The sequence below is a fragment of the Rana temporaria genome, chromosome 2 (assembly GCF_905171775.1).
Source record: "Rana temporaria chromosome 2, aRanTem1.1, whole genome shotgun sequence".
Lineage (NCBI taxonomy): Eukaryota > Metazoa > Chordata > Amphibia > Anura > Ranidae > Rana > Rana temporaria.
In genome coordinates this window covers 518,487,677-518,513,732 of record NC_053490.1, presented here as the reverse complement: position 1 = coordinate 518,513,732, position 26,056 = coordinate 518,487,677, and the positions used below count along the sequence as shown (strand labels likewise).

The following is a 26,056-nucleotide window of genomic DNA, read 5'->3' as shown; positions in this document are numbered from 1 at the left end:
GCTTCCGTAGATTTACGCGAGGAATATGCAAATTAGGTAGATACGCCGATTCAGAAACCTACGTCCACCCGGCGCATTTTTTAACGTCGTTTAGGTAAGGCTTTGTCCGGCGTAAAGTTACCCCTCATAAAGCAGGGGTAAGTCATGTTAGGTATGGACGTCGGAAACGAACGAACAGCGTCATATATTACGTTGTTTGCGTAAGTCATTCGCGAATAGGGCTGTACGTAAGTTATGTTCACGTCTAAAGCATTGACAGTTTGCGGCGTAATTTGGAGCATGCGCACTTGGAAACGTTAACAGACGGCGCATGCGCCGTTCGTAAGAAACGTCAATTACGTGGGGTCACAAGTAATTTAAATAAAACACGCCCACATCATCCAAATTTGAATTAGGCGGGCTTACGCCGACACATTTACACTACGCCGCCGTAACTTAGGGCGCAAGTTCTTTCTGAATATGGAACTTGCCCCCTAAGTTACGACGGCGTAGTGTATCTGAGATACGCTACGCCCGCCAATAGATACGATAATGTATCTGAATCCGGGCCAGTGTTGAAGGCCTTGTGGACAGGGATAATAGCATAGATGGGCTAGTATAGTATTTTGCCAGATGGGTCAGTTAGATCACCCTGTGGATCACCCACTTGGTCTATATGAGCTTTCCTAAACATACGTTAAGTCTAGTCTCCGGTACCTTAGCTAGGATTTTGTATGTCAAGATGGCCCATTAATTGATAGCCTTAAAGAGAACATAAAAAGCAGCTTTTTTTGCAATATAAATTTTTCTTCCACTTGTTATTAGGAAGATAGAGGACATGTAAATGAGGTAGAACAAATTGTCATCCAAACATTAAAGCAGAATTAGAAGCGAAGAAAATTGGATGCTTTCAAGTGTAGACACATTACATAAAATAGATTATGTCAGTCAACGAACAAGATCATCTAATGACAGTCACGGACTTGGAATTTTGCAGGGCTTCGTTTGAAAATCAGCTGTGGGGCATTGTCACAGGAGGGCTTGTAGGGTCATAGCCATGGAGCTTAAAGGAACACAAAAGGCAAATGTATTTATTTTTTTAAATAACAAACATATTATACTTACTTCCACTGTGCAGCTCGTTTTGCACAGAGTGTCCCCGAACCCTGTCTTCTGGGGTCCATCGGCGGCTGTCTCGGCTCCTCCTCACAAAAGCTTTCCACCTTCATGCGAGCAAGCGAGCATGGTGGAAAGCTTTTCCGAGCACGCTACCGTGATACAGCGGCGGGCATAGCCGCCAACTGTATTACTCGGCCCCGCCCCTTGGCGCGCCGCGTCATCCGCTGTGATTGACAGCAGCGCCAGCCAATGGCTGCGCTGCTATCAATCCGTCCAGCCTAGCCAATCAACGGCCAGGCTGGGAACCGAAGAGAATCACATGGACGCGCGCGGGACTTTCGAGGGGTCAGGTAAGTAAAACAAGGGTTTGGGGGGGGGGGGCATTAAGGGGCATTAAGGTGAAATGTTTTTTCACCTTAATGCATAGGATGCATTAAGGTGAAAAAACATTTACCTTTACAACCCCTTTAAAGAATCCGATTCAACAGTGTCTACAAAACTGGAGGTAAAGCCGTAGCAAAAGTTTTGAGAAAGGAGTAGGTAGAGAAAGAGCTCCCTTCCACACATAGCGCTAGGGACAAGTAGAGAGGAAATAGAAAGGAGGGGGAGAGGAAAAAATAAATAAGGGTTAGAGGTGTAGCACCCTCCTAGGTAGGCTGTTAAATAGGTAAAAGTTGTTTTGGCTCCTCTGCAACTAGTGGAGCAGCTTGTGATTATTTTGGGCTGTTCTGGGTCCCATTGGTTTGAGATTTCACTGCTTTTCCTTCCATCTGGAGGATTCTGGAATGTAGTGGGCTGGGAAAGTCATATCTTAATATGTATGTGGTCCCAGCCAATCACAGAGAAAAGGTGCCCAGTAGGTGGCTGGGGTAGTGCATAAATATCCTGAGGCCTAGGACAGTGGGATTCTTGTCCAGGGGGAGAAGTTCCCAGTCTGAAGGGCTCCCGTCTTTTTGGGCAGTCCAACTGTGGTTCTATGTGTGCTCGTCAAGGTCCCAGCCATGCTAGAGCTGGGGGGCCTGTTCTGCTGAAACTTGCTGTCCTATCTCATGTCTGCAGTCACTGATCATCTCCTGTACCATGTCTGCAGTCTCTGACCATGTCCTGTATCATGTCTGCAGTCTCTAACCATCTCCTGTATCATGTCTGTAGTATGTCTGGGGGTCTTTCTAACAGACTCTATAACAGAAGCCCTCTCTGTGTCCATCAGAGAGGCCCCCCTAGAGGTCCCAATAAAATACTCTTCTCCTCTGCTTGTATTTTGTTTATTGTAAAGAGATAATGTAAGGATCCCAGGGTAATGAAGACTTCGTAGGGGAGCATTTCTGTGGTTGAGTCGTTGCCAAAGAAACATTTTTAAAGGGGAGGAGTTAGTAAAATTATCACGCCAGAAATATTTCTGCACCCAGGCGCCTGTGACCCCAGGATCGGCCCTGTCATGGTATATACCCCAATCTACAAGCGTTTGACTTTTGGATATGTCCACCAAATATTCTTTATATCCCCCAGGTCCGAGCATCCCCAAAAACACATAGAGATAAGGTCTAAGGTAAGCATGTAGGGATTCTGGTCGGGTGTGTAGTGCCATCATGACAGTACTTTGTAAGAATTTTCCAAAGACAGCAGTTGAATAAGGCCATCCATATTTTGTTCCAGTCTCCAGGGGGGAAAGCAGTGTTCAGAGTTCAGTTCCCACCATGAGCAATATAGTGGAGCTCTAGTCAGGGGCGGACTGACAACTCATGGGGCCCCCGGGCAATAGAAGATTATGGGGCCCCTGGGCTTACAGATGGCCACCACGCCAGGAGGCAGTGCAGAGGCGGGGCAGCTAAAATCGTGGGATTTTTACATCAAAAGCATGTCGGTTTCGGACATATCAGGGACAGATGTAAAAAAAACATAGATTTTTACATACTGTCCCTGGTTTTACTGAGCCTGGCATCCCTGATGGGGCCCCCTGGTGGCATGGGGCCCTCGGGCAGTGCCCGAGTGACTCAATGGTCAGTCCGCCCCTGGCTCTAGTATAAGGCCTCGTACTTGCTGGGAGATATTTTTTGCCGAGGAAACCGGTCTTGTGTACATTTTCGTCAAGGAAACTGTCGAGAAACTCGACAAGCCAAAAAGAGAGCATGTTCTCTATTTCCTTGACGGGAATGGAGAAAATTGGCTTGTCGAGTTCCTCGACAGCCTAACAAGGAACTCAACGAGGAAAACGATGTGTTTCGCCCGTCGAGTTCCTCGGTCGTGTGTACGAGGCATAAGAGTTGGCCAAGATAGAGGAATATACCAAAGAAACTAAGACCTGAGTCATTGGGCAAGAATTGCATTATACCGCTGTCATCGTCTTAGACCAATCATGGTTTTTAGTTAATGACTCCACTAGATGGTAGATCTGAAGATTGTGGAATAGTTCAGTATTGGGAATGTCGTGGCAATATTTCAGTTGTTAAAATGTATAATACCATAATCTGGTAGAGAATGTATCTCAGTGAAGCCTAGCGTGTACCACCATTGTTAACGTAGAGGGTTTTCCAACCATGTGGGGATAGGGGAGTTAAGAAATCGTAGGAGGCGGGAAGATATCAGACCTGCCAAATATTTAATGGAGTCCCGATAGTAAGCATGCTGTGGGCCAGTATTGTGTTAGGGGTTTGGAGCAGAATGAGGGGGGGATCCAAATGAGAGAGGAAACAGGAACAGGGTCAATATCGAGCACATCTATCAAGATCCACATAGGCGCATTGCGGCCTGACTGCAAATGGCCTAGGGGGGCTATCTGAGAGGCTTTACAACTATTGGGGACACCAATCCCTCCTATGAATTTTGTTATATATAGAAAATGTGTCAATTTAGGAAAATATATCATTATGGCCACTAGGTGGCCCTGGTGATATAGAACCAACACATATTAGAGAAAATACAGTGATTTTTTTTTTTATCTAAATGTGTGACACATTTTATACATAGACTTCAAAATGTTCTAAAAATGTATTTCCACATTGGCAGCCAAATTAATATGCCACCTGATCTATTCTTGTTGCATGTTACCATTAACATTCTATAACTTTTAGAAATATATTTCAAATTGCTGCTTATTTATTTGCTCATAAAATGTATAAAAATCCTATTGTAGCTTTTGTCTTTTATGGGATGTTAAAATGACTCCACTTTTACCGTCAAATGTGACTACAAATACATATATATATATATATATATATATATATATATATATATATATATACAGTATGGGCCAGATTCTCGTAGAATCTGCAGCGGCGTAGCGTAAGCCATTTACACTACGCCGCCGCAACTTACTGGAGCAAGTGCCGTATTCTCAAAGCACTTGCTCCGTAATTTGCGGTGGCGTAGTGTAAATGGCCCGGCGTAAGGCCGCGTAATTCAAAGGGGGCGGCTTGTATTTAAAATAAGCGTGCCCCGCGCCGATCGAACTGCGCATGCGCCGGCCGTAAAAATAGCCCAGTGCGCATGCTCCAACTCACGTCGGAAAACGTCAATGAAGCCGACGTGAGCGTCATTTACGCAAATCCCTATTCGCGAACGACTTAGGAAAAAGACGTAAACGACGGAAAAAGACGACGCTGTCCCGAGGCCATACTTAACATGGCATACGACGGACCTTCGTAAACTTACCCCTCATATAACAGGGGTAAGTTTACGCTTACGGAAACGACGTAAACGGCAACGAGGCGGCGCAAAAACGTTCGGGAATCGGCGTATCAGGCTCATTTGCATAGTCAAATGAGAAATCAACGTAAACGCCACCTAGCGGCCGGCTTACCATTACATTTAAGATCTGACGGTGTAAGATTATTACGCCAGTCGGATCTTAGCGTAAATCCGGCGTATCATGTTTTCTGGATAGAAAACAATGATACGCCGGCAGGAAATTCGAATTAGGCCCCGTACACACGACCGAGTTTCTCGGCAGAATTCAGCCAGAAACTCTATCGGAGCTGAATTCTGCCGAGAAACCCGGCCGTGTGTACACTTTTCGGCCGAGGAAGCCGACGAGTTCCTCGTCGAGCCAAATAGAGAACATTTCCTCGTTGTTCAATGAGGAAAGTTGGCTCGCCGAGATCCTCGGCGGCTTCACACAGAACTCGACGAGCAAAACGATGAGTTTTGCCCGTCGAGTTCCTCGGACGTGTGTACGGGGCCTTAATTCTTTTGAGAATCTGGCCCTATGTGTCTGTTATGTGTTCTATTTAAACACCATACCAAAAAAAAAGTTGGGCTTTAGATAAACTTTAAATACCATTGCGTCTTGATTTATGATAGGCCTTGTGATATAACATTCCCTTCATCCTATATATTTGATTATATGTGTATTGCTTTACTTTTCATGTACTTCTTTATTTTTTGGAAAATGTACAAATGATATTTAAGTTCACCCAAAGCCAGTTTTAGGGGGGGGGGGGGCTGGTCGGATTGTGTCCTCTGGTAAGATACACCCATGATTTCACCCCACCCACCTTATCCCTGTGAAAGGACACCCCAGAGCATTCCTAATTATCTCATTCTGATGGGGGAAAGATCTACAGTGTGGGGAGAAGCATGGAGCGAGTGATCAGGTTCAGAACCCAAGCTTCATAAAATCCTCTAATCTAAGTCCAGAGGAGTGCAGATAACCATTGCATGAGGATAGAGTGCAGCAAAGTAAGAGTCTCCCTGTATTCTAAAAGGGGTTTATTAGATATGTGGATGCATTTAGCTTTTCTAATTTGTTAAACTAGAAATGAGGCTTATTATTTTATTAATGTGTTTTCTTTCCTTTTCTTTTCTTTCTTTCTTTCTTTCTTTCTTTCTTTCTTTCTTTCTTTCTTTCTTTCTTTCTTTCTTTCTTTCTTTCCTTTTTTCTTTCCTTCTTTCTTTCCTTCTTTCCTTCTTTCTTTCTTTCTTTCTTTCGTTCTTTCCTTCTTTCTTTTTTTCCTTCTTTCTTTTTTTCCTTCTTTCCTTCTTTTTTTTCTTCTTTCTTTCTTTCCTTCTTTCCTTCTTTCTTACTTTCCTTCTTATAGTATAGTTTATACTTGTTGGATTTAAGGAATATAGTTTATACTTGTTGGATTTAGGGGTATAGTTTATACTTGTTGGATTTGGGGGATATCGTTTATACTTGTTGGATTTAGGGGTATAGTTTATACTTGTTGGATTTAGGGGTATAGTTTATACTTGTTGGATTTAGGGGTATCGTTTATACTTGTTGGATTTAGGGGTATCGTTTATACTTGTTGGATTTAGAGGTATAGTTTATACTTGTTGGATTTGGGGGATATAGTTTATACTTGTTGGATTTAGGGGTATCGTTTATACTTGTTGGATTTAGGGGTATAGTTTATACTTTTTGGATTTAGGGGTATAGTTTATACTTGTTGGATTTAGGGGTATCGTTTATACTTGTTGGATTTAGGGGTATAGTTTATGCTTTTTGGATTTAGGGGTATAGTTTATACTTTTTGGATTTAGGGGTATAGTTTATACTTGTTGGATTTAGGGGTATCGTTTATTCTTGTTAGATTTAGGGGTATAGTTTATACTTGTTAGATTTAGGGGTATGGTTTATGCTTGTTAGATTTAGGGGTATAGTTTATACTTTTTGGATTTAGGGGTATAGTTTATACTTGTTAGATTTAGGGGTATAGTTTATACTTGTTAGATTTAGGGGTATGGTTTATGCTTGTTGGATTTAGGGGTATAGTTTATACTTGTTGGATTTAGGGGTATAGTTTATACTTGTTGGATTTAGGGGTATAGTTTATACTTGTTGGATTTAGAGGTATAGTTTATACTTGTTGGATTTAGGGGTATGGTTTATGCTTGTTGGATTTAGGACTGCATGTTGAGTTGAGGGTCAATTTTTGTCACTTGTTGGATTTAGAGGTATATTTGATCACTTTTGGATTCAGGGTATTATTTACCATTTGTTGGATTTAGGTTTATATTATGTCACATGTTGGATTCAGGGACATACTTTAACATTTGTTAGATTTAAGGGTACATTTTGTCACTTGCTGGACTTCAGTGTAAATTTTGCCACTTGTTGGATTTGGGATTCATTTTGTTACTTGTTGAATTTAGGGTTATAGTTGGCCACTTGTTGGATTGAGAGGTATATTTTACCACATGTTCAATTCAGGGGTATATTTTTATTATTTGTTTGATTTGGGGGCACATGTTATAATTACTTAGATTTAGGGTTATATTATATCACTTTTTGGATTGAGGTGTACATTTTATAACTTGTTGTATTTAGAGGTATATTTTGTAATTTGTGGGATTTAGGTGTTTTGTCACTTTAAGGCTTCATTTCCATGGACGTTTTTGGACGTTTTTACAGCCACTTTTCTGAGCGTTTTTTGCAGCTTAAAAACAGCTCTCCATGTTAGTCTATGGCCTCATGCCCACCATGACGTTTTTGAGCTGTAGATGGCTGAGCTGTTTTTAAGCTGCAAAAAAAAACAGGACCAGTGCGTTCTGAAGCTCCAGAGTAGAGCTGTAAAAACGCCAGACGTTGAAAAACGCTCAAAAATGCTCAAAAACGTGCAAAACCGCTAAAAACCGCTACCACATCGTTTTTGAGCTCCAGCTGAAAAAAAAAAAAATATAAAAAAAAATAAAAAATAAATAAATAACATGGACAGGCGTTTTTAAGCTGTAAAAAAGGCTAAAGAAAAGGGCTTTGAAAACGTCCATGGAAATGAAGCCGTATGATTTAGGGGTTTATTATATTGCTTGTTGGATTCAGGGATATACTTTTAAATTTGTTACATTTTAGGTGTATATCTTTTATTCAATTTAGGGTTGAATTTTTTTTAATCGACTTGTACATTTTATCACTTGTTGGATTTGGGGGTACATTGAATCACTTGATGTATTTAGGTGAATATTTTGTCACTTGTTGGATTTAGAGGCATATTTTGTCCATTAGAGGTTTATTTTGTCATATGTTGGATTTAGGTGTAAATTTAACCACTTGTTGGATTTTGGGGTATATTTTGTCACTTGTTGGATTTGGGGGTATTTAACCACTTGCTAAATTTACAGGTATATTTAACCACTTGGATATGTTGGATTTAAGGGTATATTTTATCACTTGTTGGATTTAGAGGTATATTTTATCACTTTTGGATTCGGGGTATAATTTACCATTTGTTGGATTTAGGGTTATATTATGTCACTTGTTGGATTGAGGTGTACATTTTATAACTTCTAGGATTTAGGTTTATGTTTTGTCACGTGTTGCATTCAGGGACATACTTTAACATTTGTTGGATTTAGGTAATTATTTTGTTACTTGTTGAATTCAGGGGTATAGTTGGTCACTTGTTGGATTGAGAGGTATATTTTACCACATATTCGATTCAGGGGTATCCTTTATTATTTGTTTAATTTGGGGGTACATGTTATCATTTGTTGTATTTAGGGTTATATTATGTCACTTTTTGGATTGAGGTGTACATTTTATCACGTGTTGGATTTAGGTGTATATTTTGTAATTATTTGGATTTAAGTGTTTTGTCACTTGTATGATTTAGGGGTTTATTATATTGCTTGTTGGATTCAGGGATATACTTTAAAACTTGTTACATTTTAGGTGTATATTTTGTCACTTGTTGGATTTAGGGGTACATTTCATCACTTGTTAGATTGGGAGGTTCATTTTATCTTTTATTAAATTTAGGGTTATATATTGTCACTTTTTTAATTGAAGTGTACATTTTATCACTTGTTGAATTTGGGGGGTTAGTAATCATTTGATGTATTTAGGTGAATATTTTGTCACTTGCTGGATTTAGGTGTAAATTTAACCACTTGCTGGAATTGGGGGTATATTTTGTCACTTGTTGGATTTGGGGGTACATTTAATAATTTGCTGGATTTAGGTGTATATTTTGTCACTTGTTGGATTTAGGGGCATATTTTTTTCCTTTAGAGGTTTATTTTGTCACTTGTTGGATTTAGGTGTACAATTAACCACTTGTTGGATTTGGGGTATATTTAATAACTTGCTGGATTTACAAGTATATTTAATAACGTGTTGGATTTAGGGGTATATTTTACTATTTGATGAATTTGGAGTACATTTTATAACTTGTTGGATTTAGAGGTATATTTTACCACATTAGATTAAGGGGTGTATTTTACCATTTGTTGGATTTGGGGGTATATGTTATCATCTTTTAGATTTAGGGCTATATTATGTCACTTGTTGGATTGAGGTGTACATTGTATCACTTGTTGGATTGAGGTGTACATTGTATCACTTGTTGGATATGAGGTATATTTTGTTACATGTTAAAATGTACCCCCAAATACAACAAAATGGTAAAATACACCCCTCAATCTAACATGTAATAAAATATACCTCATATCCAAGAAGTGATACAATGTACACCTCAATCCAACAAGTGACATAATATAACCCTAAATCTAAAAGATGATAAAATGTATCCCCCAAATCCAAAAAAATTTAAAATATACCCCTTAATCTAATGTGGTAAAATTCTAAATCCAACAAGTGATAATATAAGCCCCTAAATGACAAAATACGCCCTTAAATCCTACAAGTGACAAATGTACACCTAAATGCAGGAAATTATTATATGTACCCCCAAATCTAACAAGTGATAAAATGTACACTTCAATCCAAAAAGTGACAACATATAACCCTGAATTAAACAAAAGATAAAATGTACCTCCCAATCTAACAAGTGATAAAATGTTCCCCTAAATCCAACAAATAGTAAAATATACCAGTAAATTAAAAAAATGATGAAGTATATCCGTGAATCCAACAAGCGATATAATAAACCCTTAGATACAACTTAAGTGACAAAACACCTAAATACAACAAATTATAAAATGTACAAAGGTGTATGTTTTATAATTTTTTGGATTTAGGTGTTTTGTCACTTGTATTTAAGGGTTTATTGTATCGCTTGTTGGATTCAGGGATATACTTCATAATTTGTTAAATTTAGGGGTATACTTTTGTCACTTATTGGATTTAGGAGTATGTATTTTTTCACTTGTTAGATTTAGGGTTATATTTTATCAATTTGTTGGATTTTTTTTTTAACAGAAGGTAATTTGTTGGATTTAGGGGTACATTTTATCACTTTTGGATTGGAAGATACATTTTATCTTTTGTTCAATTCAGGGTTATATGTTGTCACTTTTTGGATTGAAGTGTACATTTTATCACTTGTTAGATTTGGAGGTACATTGAATCATTTGCTTGATTTAGGTTTATATTTTATCACTTGTTGGATTTAGAGGTATATTAGCCAGATTCAGGTAGGGGCGCGCATCTTTAAGGCGGCGTAGCGTACCGTATTTACGATACGCCGCCTTAAGTCAGAGAGGCAAGTACTGTATTCACAAAGTACTTGCCTCCTAACTTATGGCGGCGTAGCGTAAATGTGGCTGGCGTAAGCGCGCCTAATTCAAATGAGGATGAGGGGGCGTGTTTTATGTTAATGGGGGGTGACCCGACGTGATTGACGTTTTTTAGGAACGGCACATGCGCCGTCCGTGTACATATCCCAGTGTGCATTGCTCCAAAGTACGCCGCAAGGACGTATTGGTTTCGACGTGAACGTAAATTACGTCCAGCCCTATTCACGGACGACTTACGCAAACGACGGCCATACTTAACATTGACTAGGCCAGCTATTTAATGGAATAACTTTACACCGGAAAACGCCTTACGTAAACGGCGTATCTTTACTGCGACGGGCGCACGTACGTTCGTGAATCGGCGTATCTAGGCATTTACATATTCTACGCCGAACTCAACGGAAGCGCCACCTAGCGGCCAGCCTAAATATTGCACCCTAAGATACGACGGCGCAGGCTGTCGTATCTTAGATAGGTTTAAGTGTATCTCAGTTTGAGAATACACTTAAACTTACAACGGCGCAGATTCCGAGTTACGTCGGCGTATCTACTGATACGCCGGCGTAACTATTTGTGAACCTGGCTATTATTTTGCCACATTAGATTAAGGAGTGTATTTTACCATTTGCTGGATTTGGGGGGTACATTTTATCATTTGCTGGATTTGGGTGTATATTTTATAATTTGCTGGATTTAGATGTATATTTTGTCACTTGTTGGATTTAGGGGTATACAGCGCATGAAATCACAGGGGAACCTGGAACACATCTAACAATTAGGGATGATCAGATCAGTTTTGAATAAATAGATTTTGATGAAAAATTAACAATTTTGCAATTGGTGAGGATTCATCAAATTAGATATTTTACATTTCTCTCCCTGGGCTTTTTTCCCCTCTATTTTCATCTGGTGATCCAGCCTGCAAGTCTGTTGTTTTTTCTAAAGAACAAGCTCTTCTCCAAATGTAGCAGTTTAGAGAGTTGAGTCAAACCATTTACAACTGACAGGGGTGCTTATAATAGATCAGTTTTTATTTATTTGTGTAAAATCTTTATCCCAAAAGGAACAGAACTGTTGCTGTAACTCATTGGGTAAGGCATTCACACTGCTGCGATACGATTTTGATCCAGCTTTCAGTGTGATTATGTAGTGCAACTTGGATGCTACTTTGAAGTGGTTGGCATATTTTTAATGGGGTCAAAAATAGGGCTGGAATCTCACCAAAGTAGTACAGGAACCAGAGATGTATTATGGCCTAGGCCGACAAGACCCAGGCCTAGGGCGGCACTTTGTGGGGGGCGGCGAAAAGGCGCCCCCCACAAATTTCCCACCCTGTGCTCATCCCACCCTGTGCTCCTCCCACCCTGTGCTCATCCCACACTGTCCCCCTGTGCTCACCCACCCTGTCCCCCTGTGCTCATCCCACCCTGTCCCCCTGTGCTCATCCCACCCTGTCCCCCTGTGCTCATGCCACCCCGTCCCCCTGTGCTCATGCCACTCTGTGCTCATGCCACCCTGTCCCCCTGTGCTCATGCCACCCTGTCCCCCCTGTGCTCATGCCACCCTGTCCCCCTGCCACCCTGCCCCCCTGTGCTCATGCCACCCTGTGCTCATGCCACCCTGTCCCCCTGTGCTCATGCCACCCTGTCCCCCTGTGCTCATGCCACCCTATCCCCCTGTGCTCATGCCACCCTGTTCTCATGCCACCCTGTCCCCCTGTGCTCATCCCACCCTGTCCTCATCCCACCCTGTCCCTCTGTCCTCATCCCATGAAAATGATAGGATGAGTCTTAAAAATGAAGGGGTGCGTCATATATAAAGTAGGGGTGCGCGAGTTTCACCAGGCCTAGGGCAGCACAAAACCTAAATACACCCCTGACAGGAACCATTTCCAAAATGAGTTGAAGCTATGTGAAAAATGTCATTTCCATTGTCTTGTGATTCTGTAGTCGTATCTGAAATCACACCAGTGGGAATGGAGCCTAACTGCAGTGTGAGCTGGAGCTTGGCTTCAATTTATTAGTGTACCTAAATCTGTTAGTGCAGCTAACACTCCCCTCATTTCCAGACTGATAATACTGCTCTCCAAAGGCGCCCCCTGTGCTCATTCATCCAGAGTGCTGGCGCTCTGATACAGGAGGTGTCTCACTGGCCAGATCACCAGGTGAAAACAAAGGGAAAAGGCTTTGAAAAAAAGAAAACGAATGCAGCCACCACATCTAATGATTGGTAAGCTGAAATATACCTTTTTTTGGGGGTTTTGGATTTAATATCGCTTTAATTTTCCCCTCAATACATCTAATGCATTTCATCAAACTGCAGATTTTGATGAGTTCTCACAATTTTAACAACATGTCAGGGAAATGGAAGTTCTAAATTTTCTCACCCTCAGTAAAGAGATGATAGCAGTGGCTCAATATTTTGGGGGGCGGGCAGCAAACCAATGACCCCCCCCCCCACATGGGAGATGGATGGGAAGGCGGCGATCAGAGGCCTGCTTATCTTAGGAGGCAGATGACAAGGGTCTGGGGTAGGGCTGCTGCTTGCTCCGGGGGCTGTTGCTTCTCCTCCTGGCCAAACAGAAAGCGGGTCCCGAGACCTGATTGGCCAGACGGCCTAAGCCTCCCTGGCCAATCAGGACTCAGGACCTGCTTCCTGATTGGACGGGAGGAGAATCAGAAAGACAATAGCGAATATTATTTGCTGCGTGGGCTCGGGGCGCATTGCTCTGCGCCCCGAGCCCACCCTTTTTTGAAGCCAATTAGAGCCTCAGGCTGTAATCATGTGCTTCTAAAAAAAAACATTGAAATCAATGCGTCTGGTGCCCCAGCATGTAGATTAGAGGCCGAACAAATAGACGGGCCCCCACTGGATAATAGGTCAGCTTAATAAGTATTTTATCACTAAAATATTGTGAATTTGAACATACCGTATTTATCGCGGTATAACGCGCTCCTGCGTATAGCGCGCACCCCTAAAGTTGCCCCCAATCCTGTGGAAAAAAAGTTTTTTTTGTACTTACAGTTTTGGTGTCTTGCGCGGCGTCCATCGGCGGCCTCGTCGGGTCCGGCGTTCGTCTGCGGCTTCGGGTGTCCTCTTCGTCAGGTCCGCCGTCCTTCTGCGGCTTCTCTTCGTCGGGTCCGGCGTCCTTCTGCGGCTTCGGGTGTCCTCTTCGTCGGGTCCGGCGTCCTTCTGCGACTTCGGGTTTCCTCTTCGTCGGGTTCGGCGTCCTTCTGCGGCGTCCTCGCGTCCTCCCCGCTCATTTCCCGCGCCGAGTTTGAATACTGCGCCGACATATACAGAGCACAGTACACTCGTGTATTGTCGGCAATGCTCGGCAACTCTCGTGCTGACGTCCTGTACGTCCAGGACGTGAGCGCGGAAGGTGCCGAGACTGCCCGACTATACCCGAGTGTACTGCGCTCGGTATATGTCGGCGCAGTATTCAAAACTCGGCGCGGGAAATCGGGTATCGGCGTATACCGCGCACCCACGATTTTGCCCTGATTTTCAGGGCAAAAAAGTGCGCGGTATACGCCGATAAATACGGTATCTCTTGCTTTATGGTCAGGGCTACAATTGTAAAGCCTTTTCACCAGCAGGATGGTATGACTCCTGTAGCCAGTAGGCACACTTACACTCTAGGGCAGGGGTAGGCCAATTTGGCACTCCAGCTGTTTTGAAACTACAACTCCCATCATGCCTCTGCCTCTAGGAGCCATACCTGTGATTGTCAGGGTCTTGCAATGTCTCATGGGACTTGTAGTTTCACTACAGCTGGAGGGCCAAGGTTGCCTACCCCTGCTCTAGGGTGACAAAGCTCACTTGCTGCAATGTATCTATGGAAAATCAGTGTTGTCACCCTAGGAAAGGACTACAGAACACCCCCCTCTATTTCCATCATAACATAGTGGGAGCGGCATAGAGAGAAAAGAACAGGATGTTTTCAACTCACAAGGTTTCTGGCAGGATCAGCAGGTGCTGAACTTATCAAACGGATATAACAAAATGCTTTCAAGTCCTACTGTGGTTTCATCTGATATCTGCCATAGTCTTCAGAGCATCTATAAGTTGAGGGTGAAGAAGGGGTTAGTAGAATATTTGTAATTTGCTGAAAAAAATATTTGTAATTTGCTCAAAAAATAAATTCACCTGATTTACAAAGAGATTCATTAAGTTGATTTACTAAAACTGGAGAGTGCAAAATCTGGTGCAGCTCTGCATGGTAGCCAATCAGCTTCTAACTTCAGCTTGTTTAACCACTTAACCCCCGGACCATATTGCTGGTCAAAGACCAGAGCACTTTTTGCGATTCGGGTAATGCGTCGCTTTAACTGACAATTGCGCGGTCGTGCGACGTGGCTCCCTAACAAAATTGGCGTCCTTTTTTTCCCACAAATAGAGCTTTCTTTTGGTGGTATTTGATCACCTCTGCGGTTTTTATTTTTTGCGCTATAAACAAAAAAAGAGCGACAATTTTGAAAAAAAAAAGCAATATTTTTTACTTTTTGCTATAATAAATATCCCCAGAAAATATATATTTTTGCTCAGTTTAGGCCGATACGTGTTTTTCTACATATTTTTGTTAAAAAAAAATAAAAAAATCGCAATAAGCGTATATTGATTGGTTTGCGCAAAAGTTATAGTGTCTACAAAATAGGGGATAGTTTTATGGCATTTTTATTAATATTTTTTTTTTTTACTAGTAATGGCGGCGATCTGCGATTTTTTTCCTGACTGCGACATTATGGCGGACACATCGGACACTTTTGACACATTTTTGGGACCATTGTCATTTTTACAGCGATCGGTGCTATAAAAATGCACTGATTACTATGAAAATTACACTGGCAGTGAGGGGGTTAAACACTAGGGGGCAGATTCACGTACCTCGGCGCATATCTCCGCCGGGCGCAGCGTATCTAAGATACACTACGCCTCCGTAACTTTTTTTTTTTCGAATCCTCAAAGAATTTTGCGCTGTAAGTTACGGCGGCGTAGTATATCTTTGGCGGCGTAAGGGCGCGGAATTCAAATGGATGTGATGGGGGCGTGTTTTATGTAAATACGTAGTGACCCGAGGAAAAACAACGTTTTTTTTTAACGGCGCATGCGCCATCCGTGGGGGTATCCCAGTGCGCATGCTCGAAATTAAACCGGAACAAGCCAATGCTTACGACGGTGACATCATTCTACGCAAATCCCTATTCGCGAACGACGTAAAAAATTCAAAAGGCAACGCGGGAACGACGGCCATACTTAACATTGAGTACGCCTTATAATAGCAGGGGTAACTATACGCCGGAAAAAGCCGAACGCAAACAACGTAAAAAAAATGCGCCGGCCGGACGTACGTTCGTGAATGGTCGTAACTAGCTAATTTGCATACTCGACGGGGAATTCTACGGAAACGCCACCTAGCGGCCGCCGAAAACATGCACCTAAGATCCGACGGCGTACTAAGACGTACGCCTGTCGGATCTAGCCGAGATGCCGTCGTATCTTGTTTTGTGGATACAAAACAAAGATACGACGCGGGAACTTTAAAATTACGCGGCGTATCAATAGATACGCCGGCGTAATTCTTTTGTGGATCTGCCTGCTTTTACCGAAAGCCTGGCCACCCATGGTAATGAGCCCCTTATGAAAAGTCCAAATTCTGCTCATCCCGTACTGTAGAACGCAGGGTCTGTGTGCTGTACAGAGGCTGAGCTGGCGGAGTCACAGTGAGGATAGACGGAGCCAGCGACAGGTGCTGACAAGTGTAAGTGGATTAGCTGTGGAATGTGTGCAGCTCTAGAGATGTCAGTGCTCCCGCACCGGCCCGGCCTCCGGGAAAGTGTTAAATAAAGACACGCAGGACCTCTGCCACAGCCGTCACTATGCTAAGCCGCATCTCTATGGCATGTGAAGAATGGCTTTTACACTATATTGTCAAAAGTATTGGGACACGTTATAGAGTTGAAGCGGTTATAGCTGCAGAGGGCGGGCCAACTCAATACTAAACCGTACGGACTAAGACTGGGATGCCATTAAAGTTCATGTGCGTGTAAAGGCAGGCGACCCAATACTTTTGGTAATATGGTATATATATACTGTATGGGCCAGATCCACGAAGAAGTTACGTCGGCGTATCTATTGATACGCCGCGTAATTTCTACGATGCCCTGTCGTATCTTTGTTTTGTATCCACAAAACAAGATACGACTGAATGTGGGCTCGATCCGACTGGCGTACATCTTAGTACGCCGTCGGATCTTAGGTGCATATTTACGCTGGCCGCTAGGTGGCGCTTCCGTTGATTTCCGCGTAGAGTATGCAAATGAGCTAGATACGGCGATCCACAAACGTACGTCCGCCCGGCGCATTTTTTTACGTCGTTTACGTAAGGCTTTTTTCAGCGTAACGTTACCCCTGCTCTATGAGGTGTACGCAATGTTAAGTATGGACGTCGAATTTTCCGTCATGTACGTTGTTTGCGTAAAACGTTCGCGAATAGGGCTTTGCGTAAATTACGTTAACGTCGAAAGCATTGACTATTTGCGACGTGATTTCGAGCATGCGCACTGGGATACCCCCACGGACGGCGCATGCGCCATTAAAAAAAAAAACGTCATTTACGTGGGGTCAAGTAGAATTAACATAAAACACGCCCACATCTTTGTCATTTGAATTCCGAGCCCTTACGCCGACACATTTACGCTACGACGCCGTAACTTTAGACGCAACTGCTTTGTGAATACAGCACTTGCCTCTCAAAGTAGCGGCGGCGTAGCGTAACTACCATACGCTACGCCTGCTTAAAATTACGCCGATCTACGTGGATCTGGCCCTATAAATGTATTTAGAATTTTTTTAAAAGACTACATTTATTAGTAGATACATTTATCTTTTTTGGCGAGGAGTACGTACGTGAATGCCCAGGAGTAAATAGATAATATATGACGTCATGGCGCTGTTGATATTACATTGGCTCCTAGAAGAGGGACGATTGTGGTAGGCTGAGGTCCCATCCCAGACATAATAAGCCTTATATAACGTTCTTCATCGTTGTACTGAGGAACCCGCGAAGCAATAAACATGAGTTAATCCCCCCTCAAGACCTAAATCCTCCGCAGCTTCTGCCGTCTCCCCCTTTGTTTATAACCAGATACATAAATACATTTTGTATAATCTTTTCGTAGCGTCGAGTTCCGGAAGGTTTCCTGCGCAGCCCGGGAAGTATTAACATATTAGACATATTAACGGCTCTATGTAGACCCAGCAGCATAAACACCCCAATACGATGACAATTACACAATAATACACAAGGATTAAACAGGCAGTAAACCCGAACAATCTAAAAAAAACACGTTTCTTCTAACTCAGTCTGATTTATGAAAACGGAATAGAAAAAGTACTGGAGAAAAAGTAAAAGGTGAAAATTTACATAAATTGACTGAATTACTTAACCACTTAAAGCGGAGTTCCGGCCACAATTTCACTTTTTAAATATAAATACCCCTGTAATACACAAGCTTAATGTATTCTAGTAAAGTTAGTCTGTAAACTAAGGTCCGTTTTGTTAGGTTGTTACAGCATTTAGGCACTTTATAAAATTGAAATTGACAGGGGCCATCTTAAGTGTGGGCATCATGAAGCCAGACTGTATGACTTCCTGGATTTCAGCCTTGCAGATCTCGCACATGCTCAGTGCTGCACAAGCAGTGTCAGATCAGGTTTCAGCACCTGTGCTGTCCAAGTCACATGATTCTTCGAGACTGGGGAGTGCACAGACTCCTGGAAAGTTACACCCACTACATTCCCAGGAGTCTGTGCGGTGTAGGTTAGGAAGCTTAAGCACCTAGGTGCAGGAAGAGGGAAGATTAACTATTCTGCCTAGCAACAACACTTTGAAGGCATCTAAAAAAAAATTCGTAAAGGACTAATGACATTTTTTTAAAACTACTGATGTAATGTTATATTTATGGGTGGAACTCCACTTTAACCCCCGAACCATATTGCTGGTCAAAGACCAGAGCACTTTTTGCGATTCGGCACTGCGTCGCTTTAACTGACAATTGCGCGGTCGTGCGACGTGGCTCCCAAACAAAATTGGCGTCCTTTTTTCCCCACAAATAGAGCTTTCTTTTGGTGGTATTTGATCACCTCTGCGGTTTTTAGTTTTTGCGCTATAAACAAAAATAGAGCGCCAATTTTGAAAAAAAAATATATTTTCTACTTTTTGCTATAATAAATATCCCCAAAAAATATATAAAAAAAGTTTTTTTTCCTCAGTTTAGGCCGATACGTATTCTTCTACCTATTTTTCGTTAAAAAAAAATCGCAATAAGCGTTTATTGATTGGTTTGCGCAAAAGTTATCGCGTTTACAAAACTTTTTTTACTAGAAATGGCGGCGATCAGCGATTTTTTTTCGGTACTGCGACATTATGGCGGACACTTCGGACACTTTTGACACATTTTTGGCACCATTGGCATTTTATATGCTAAAAATGCATTGGATTACTATAAAAATGTCACTGGCAGTGAAGGGGTTAACACTAGGGGGCAGGGAAGGGGTTAAGTATGTTCCCTGGGTGTGTTCTAACTGTAGGGGGGGTGGACTCACTAGGGGCCTGCGCGAGAGCCGACGTATAGCTACGGGCTCTCGCGCAGGGGAGCCGACCTGCCGCTGTAAAACGACGGCGGCTGGTCGGCAACCAGTTAATGTGGCCAATAGCAGCCTAGTTTTTAAACGTAAATGGACAAAAAATTACCCGAACTGAAGCAAAGACTGGGGGGAGGGGCTTGTCAATTACTACCCAGAGGAAGGAAGTGTTATCACAGCAGCATCAATAAAAACTGGGCCTCTATTCATTGGGAGAACGCAAGCACCTCCCACCACCTAAAGGGAAAGTACCCTTTTTTTTTTGGATGAGCATATGTTTTGTCATATTACTACTCCATAGCTCCCAACTGTCCCTGATTTTGAGCGACTGTCCCTGATTTCGAGCGACTGTCCCTCTTTCCTCCTCATTTGTCTCTCGTTTTGGTCTGATCTATCAATAAGTGTTTCCCAGTGCTAAACCTTTCACCTGATTTCTAAATTGCTGCATTTGTAAATTCCAAAAGTGTTTTCTAGACATTGCGGTGCGGCTCAGGTGCGAATTCAGGCCCATTATCTTCTATGGGTACGCATCTGATTCGCAGAGTAAAAAAATTATTAAGAAAAATGCAAAAAAACTATCCCCTATTTTGTAAACGCTATAAATTTTGCGCAAACCAATCGATAAACACTTATTGCAATTTTTTTTACCAAAAATAGGTAGAAGAATACGTATCGGCCTAAACTGAGGGGGAAAAAAAAACGTTTTTTTATATATTTTTGGGGGATATTTATTACAGCAAAATTTAAAAAATATTTAATTTTTTTCAAAATTGTCGCTCTATTTTTGTTTATAGCGCAAAAAATACAAACCGCAGAGGTGATCAAATACCACCAAAAGAAAGCTCTATTTGTTGGAAAAAAAAGGACGCCAATTTTGTTTGGGAGCCACGTCGCACGACCGCGCAATTGTCTGTTAAAGCGACGCAGTGCCGAATCGCAAAACCTGGCCTGGGCATTTAGCTGCCTAAAAGTCCGGGTCTTAAGTGGTTAAGGGTAAAAGTTTGTTGCCATTCCACGAGCGGGCGCAATTTTGAAGCGTGACATGTTGGGTATCAAGTTACTCGGTGTAACATTATCTTTCACAATATAAAAGAAAATAAATGGGCTAACTTTACTGTTGTCTTATTTTTTTAATTAAAAAAAGTGTGCTTGTAAGACCGAAGCGCAAATACAGTGTGACAAAAAGTATTGCAATGACTGCCATTTTATTCTCTAGCATGTTCAAATTTTTTTTTGTCGTTTTTCAGAACCCGAAAAATGATGTGAAGCCCACACACCATCGTTTTAAGTGACATTTTTTTAAAACTTTGGGGCAGATCCACATAGAAATTACGCCGGCGTATCTATTGATACGCCGCATAATTTCAAAGTTCCCGCGCCGTATCTTTGTTTTGTATCCACAAAACAAGATACGATGGAATGAGGGATCGATCCGACAGGCGTACGTCTTAGTACGCCGTCGGATCGTAGGTGTATATTTACGCTGGCCGCTAGGTGGCGTTTCCGTCGAATTCCGCGTCGAGTATGCAAATTAGCTAGATACGGCGATCCACGAACGTACGTCCGGGCGGCGTATAGTTAAAGCTGCTATATGGTGGCGTACTCAATGTTAAGTATGGCCGTCGTTCCCCTTGTCTAAATTTGAATTTTTTACGTCGTTTGCGTAAGTCGTTTCGCGAATAGGGATTTGCGTAGAATGATGTCACTGTCGTAAGCATTGGCTTGTTCCGGTATAATTTCGAGCATGCGCACTGGGATACCCCCACGGACGTTGTTTACGTCGGGTTACGTCGTATTTACATAAAACACGCCCCATCACATCGATTTGAATTGCGCGCCCTTACGCCGCCAAAGATACACTACGCCGCCGTAACTTACGGCGCAGATTCTTTGAGGATTCGAAAAAAAAAAAGTAAGTTACGGCGGCGTAGTCAGGCTTGGATTTTCCACAAGGCCACTGAGGCCAGGCCTTGGGGCGGCAGGGCTCCAAGGGTCGGCAGTGGCATGGATTCCCCCGACGCCCAGAACATACAGTTAGGGCGGTAAGTTATGGGGGAATCCGCTCGCTCGTTAACAAGTGATTGCGGCAATGTCACCGAAATCACTTGTAAAATATGTGTTCCCGTCCGTCCTCCCCTCTCCCCCCCCCCCCCCCCCCCCCTCTCTGCTGGCTCTGTCTTCGGGACTCCATCCCCCCCCCCCCCCCCCCCCGGCCACCGAGTCTCCTGTTCCTGCTGCCGATGTACACAGTGAGAGGGGAGAGCTGTGCTCTTCCCATCTCAGCTGTGACAGGAGTTCTAGCACAGTGCTAGGACTCCTGTTTTGGAGGTGACAGGGTCAATAAAGAGAACATGTCACCTCCAATTGCTATCACACAGGAAATTGTTTTCTCCTGTGTGATAGCAAAAAAGTTAAAGCGGGGGTTCACCCGTACATAAGACTTTTTCCCCTTAGATGGATGCTCGTTTTGTCTAGGGGAATCGGCTAGTTGTTTTAAAATATGAGCTGTACTTACCGTTTACGAGATGCATCTTCTCCGCCGCTTCCGGGTATGGGTCTTCGGGAGTGGGCGTTCCTATTTTGATTGACAGTCTTCCGAGAGGCTTCCGACGGTCGCATCCATCGCGTCACGATTTTCCGAAAGAAGCCGAACGTCGGTGCGCAGGCGCAGTATAGAGCCGCACCGACGTTCGGCTTCTTTCGGCTACTAGTGACGCGATGGATGCGACCGTCGGAAGCCTCTCGGAAGACTGTCAATCAAGAAGGAACGCCCAGTCCTGAAGACCCATACCCGGAAGCGACGGAGAAGATGCATCTCGAAAACGGTAAGTATGGATCATATTTTAAAACAACTAGCCGATTCCCCTAGACAAAACGAGCATGAAGCTAAGGGGAAAAGGGCAAAAAAAACGTCATTGGGTGAACTCCCGCTTTAAGTGAAAAAAAAAAAAAAATAATAAGAAATAATAATTAAATTAATAAAATAAAAAAGTAAAGAATAAAAAAAAAATAAGAAAAATAATAAGAAAATGATACAAAAATTCTAAAAAGTAAGCGACAAGCTACAAAAAAAAAAAAAAAAAAAAGTGATAAAAAAGTAAAAAAACAAACAAAACGTATTTGATCTAACCGTGCCGCACATTCTCCGTTGATTTGGGGGGGGGGGTCGGTTGGCGGGGAGGGGGTGCATTGTGGAATCTGGCCTTGGGGCAGCAGGGAGAGCAAATCCGGCCCTGGGCGTAGTGTATCTTAGGCCCCGTACACACGACCAAACATGTATGCTGAAACTGGTCCGCAGGCCAGTTTCAGCATACATGTTCGGTCGTGTGTAGGCGCGAGCGGGCCGAATTCCAGCAAACATTTGCCCGCCGGGCCTTTTCCCAGCAGACAAATATTCCTGGACGTGTTTTAAAACCGTCCGCTGGAATCCTGCCCGCTCGGACATGTACGGTCGTCAGTACAGACCTACCGTACATGTCCAGGCGCCCGCCGTCCCTCGCATGCGTCGAATGACTTCGACGCATGCGTGGAAGCCTTTAAATGGCAGGCCCGCCCACGTCTCCGCGTCATCGCCGCGTCATCGTCGCGGCGACGACGCGGACACGCCCCGCGTATTGTTTACGCGCGGACTTCTGTACGATGGTGTGTACAACCATCGTACAGAAGCCCTCTGGCAGACATGTACGGTGAAAACGGTCAGACGGACCGCTTTCACCGTACATGTTTGTTCGTGTGTACCGGGCCTAAGATACGCTACGCCCGGCGGACCTATGCGCCGCTGTACGTTAATCTGCCCCTTTGTTTTTTGTCATGCCGAAAAACGATGGTGTGTACGCGGCATCAATCACAAGACTCCCCGCAGAATAAGGTTTTTTTCTTGCTCCAGCTTAGGATTAGCTATAGAGAGAAGATCTGAACGGGAACAATAGCCAACTGTCCTCTCTCTCCATGAAGATAAATATACGATTTCCTGCCTACCTCTGAGCAGGGTGTAACTTATTAATAATGAGGACAGCGTGTAACACACTGCAAATATTTTACCAAGACGTTGGTGGTGTTGCCATTGAAAACAACCCCGCGGCGCTCGCTTCGTAAATTATGTTCTTTCTTCTTTTCATCAGAAATTGAAAATGACCCAGAGAAAAAAAAATGAATTATCACGGTTTACGTAATGAGTGTACTTAGAGCACATTTCATTAAGAGGAAACGTCAGCGGAGATAATCAACAGGCCGGGTCAAGGTACGGCCAATGAGAAAAATGCCATAGCAGCAAAAATCGAGATAAGTGTCTTTCTAGGTCAGGGGTAGGAAACCTGGGGCCCTCCAAGCTGTTGTGGAACTACATTTCCCATTAAGGCATTGCAAGGCTGGCAGGTACAATGACGCCCAGAGGCATGATGGGACTTGTAGTTCTGCAACAGCTTGGAGGGCTCCAGGTTGCCTACCCCTGGTCTAGATGAACAGTGATCAGGGGTAGAGAGGAGCTTGGGTGTCTTTGAACTCATCTTTATCCGAACATCCGACTTGCGCTCCTTTTTACACCGCACAGCTGCGCAGCCTGTTGCATTGGTGCAGGGGTCTCAAACTGACGGCCCGCCAGCTGTTGCGAGACTACAAATCCCATCATGCCTCTGCCTGTGGGAGTCATGCTTGTAACGGTCAGCCTTGCAATGTCTAATGCGATTTGTAGTTTTGCAGCTGGAGGGCCGCCACTTTGAGACCCCTGCATTAGGCTATGCACCCCAAAGCTCAAACACATATGGCGTGTGTGTATATATATATATATATTTATATATATATATATATATATATATATATATATATATATATATATATATACTGATTGTGTCAGTAGGGCAGTGGATGGTGTCGGTAGTTTTTATTTTTATAATTTTTTTACAATTTCATTTTTTTTATATTTAAAAATAAATAAATAAATTATATATTTTGTATTTTTGCTATAGTAAATATCCCCCAAAAATAAAAAAATAATAATAAAAAAATGTCTTCCTCAGTTTAGGCTGATATGTATTATTCTACATGTTATTGGTAAAAAAAAATTGCAATAAGCGTATATTGATTGGTTTGCGCAAAATTTATAGGGCCAGATTCACAACCGAGATACGACGGCGTATCTCCAGATACGCCGTTGTATCTCTGAGTTACGCCTTCGTATCTATGCGCCTGATTCTTAGAATCAGTTACGCATAGATTTCCCTTAGATCCGACAGGCGTAAGTCTCTTATCGGATCGTAACTGCATATTTACGCTGGCCGCTAGGGGCGTGTACGCTGATTTACGCGTCGAAATATGTAAATCAGCTAGATACGCGAATTCACGAACGTACGCCCGGCCGACGCAGTACAGTTATGCCGTTTACGTTAGGCTTTTCCCGGCGTATAGTTACCCCTGCTATATGGTGGCGTAAGTGCGGCGTACCAATGTTAAGTATGGCCGTCGTTCCCGCGACGAAATTTGAAAATTTTACATCGTTTGCGTAACTCGTCCGTAAATGGGGCTGGACGTAATTTACGTTCACGTCAAAACCAATACGTCCTTGCGGCGTATTAGGAGCAATGCACACTGGGAGATTTCCACGGACGGCGCATGCGCCGTTCGTGAAAAACGTCAATCACGTCGGGTCATGGTTATTTTACATAACACACGCCCCCCTGCTCCAAATTTGAATTAGGCGGGCTTACGCCGGCCGATTTATGCTACGCCGCCGCAAATTACGGAGCAAGTGCTTTGAGAATACAGCACTTGCCCGTCTAAGTTGCGGAGGCGTAACAAAAATCGGATATGTTACGCCCGCGCAAAGATACGCGGATGTACGAGAATCTAGCCCATAGTGTCTACAAAATAGGAGATTGATTTATGTCATTTTTATTATTTATCATTATTTTTTTACTAGTAATGGCGGCAATCTGGGATTTTTCATCGGGACTGTGACACTGCGGCGGACAGATCGGACACTTTTTAGAGACCACTGACGTTTATACAGTGATCAGAGCTAAAAATAGCCACTGATTACTGTAAAAAAAATAATTTGTTGCGCTATAAACAAAAATAGAGCGACAATTTTGAAAAAAAATCTATATTTTTTACTTTTTGCTATAATAAATATCCCCCAAAAATATATATAAAAAAAAATGTTTCCTCAGTTAAGGCCGATACGTATTCTTCTACCTATTTTTGGTAAAAAAAAATCGCAATAAGCGTTTATCGATTGGTTTGCACAAAATTTATAGCGTTAGGCTTTTCCCGGCGTAAAGTTGCCCCTGGGTCTATGAGGCGCAGCCAATGTTAAGTATGGCCGTCGTTCCCGCGTAGATTTTTGAAAAGTTACGTCGTTTGCGTAAGTCGTCCGTGAATGGGGCTGGACGCCATTTACGTCCACGTCAAAACCAATGACGTCCTTGCGATGTCATTTAGAGCAATGCACGCCGGGATGTTTTAGGGACGGCCCGTGCGCAGTTCGTTCGGCGCGGGGACGCGCTTAATTTAAATGAAACACGCCCCCTACCCGCCGAATTTGAATTCCGCCGGGTGATTTACGCTACGCCGCCGCAACTTTACAGGCAAGTGCTTTGTGAATAAAGCACTTGCCTGAAAAACTTGCGGCGGCGTAACGTAAATCAGATACATTACGCCCGCCCATTTTTACGCCGATCTACGAGAATCTGCCCCATTGTATTTATTTATTTTTAAACTGTTGCTTAATTTTTTATTTATTTTTTAATCACTTTTATTGCTGTCACCAGGAATGTAAACATCCCTGGTGACGACTATAGGCATGTGACAGGTACTCTTTATGTAAGGATCAGGGGTCTAACGAGCCCCAAATGCCTCCTTTTGCGTTTAAAAGCATTCAAAATGCCAAGATCAGCAT

At 43.0% G+C, this 26,056-nt stretch overlaps 1 protein-coding gene across 1 annotated transcript in view; it reads left to right on the top strand.

Moving 5' to 3' along the window:
- Positions 1-5,625: 5,625 nt before the first annotated feature.
- The window catches only part of GJA5 (gap junction protein alpha 5), a 74,873-nt gene continuing 54,442 nt past the window's right edge, over positions 5,626-26,056 (top strand). The window contains exon 1 of the mRNA XM_040339052.1: positions 5,626-5,775. The gene's annotated coding sequence lies outside the window, so the exon portion shown is untranslated. The remainder of the gene's footprint in view (positions 5,776-26,056) is intronic.